Source organism: Chrysochloris asiatica, unplaced genomic scaffold, assembly GCF_000296735.1.
Source record: "Chrysochloris asiatica unplaced genomic scaffold, ChrAsi1.0 scaffold00209, whole genome shotgun sequence".
In the NCBI taxonomy this organism is placed as follows: domain Eukaryota; kingdom Metazoa; phylum Chordata; class Mammalia; order Afrosoricida; family Chrysochloridae; genus Chrysochloris; species Chrysochloris asiatica.
The window spans coordinates 5027170-5027988 of NW_006408727.1; positions in this window are offsets into that span (position 1 = coordinate 5027170).

Sequence of the window (819 nt, forward strand, 5' to 3'; positions counted from 1 at the left end):
CTCATACTTCACAATGTTGTCCATAGCTTGTCATGATCCACACAATTGAAAGCCTTTGCATAGTCAATAAAACCCAGGTAAACATCTTTCTGGTATTCTCTGCTTTCAGCCAAGATCCATCAGACATCAACAATGATATCTCTTATTCAAATGTCTGCTTCTTTGTCAATGTACAGATTCCTCATGAGCACAATTAACAGTCCCAGACTACTCATTCTTCACAATGTTGCTCATAGCTTCCCATGATCCACACAATCAAGTCTATGCATAGTCAATAAATCACAGATAAGCATCTTTCTGGTGTTCTCTGTATTCAGCAAAGATATTATGTCAGTACTGATATCCCTTGTTCCATGTCCTCATCTGAATCTGGCCTGAACCTCTGGTAGCTCCCTTTGAATGTGCTTCTACACCCATCTTTGAATTATCTTTAGAAAAATTTTACTTGCATACCATGTTAATTACATTTTCCAAAGGATTTGGAGTACTATTAGGCTGCCTTTCTTTGGAATGCGCAGAAATGTAGAACTCTTCCAAATCAACTGGTCAGGCACCTGCCTTCCAAATTTCTAGGCATAGATGAGTCCAGTGTTGCTTCAGTTTGTTCAAAGATTATAATCTTTATGCCATCAATTCCTGTTGCCTTGATCTTTGTCAATGCCTTCAGTAACCTTGGACTTCTTCCTTCCATACCATTGGTTCTTGATCAAATGTTACTTCTTTAAACAAGCAACTTGCTTGCCCAGGAAACATCAAGGCAAGTGGTTGAGTCCCCTCAGTGCAAACCCCCTTCCAAGACTAAGACTCAATGGGAATACA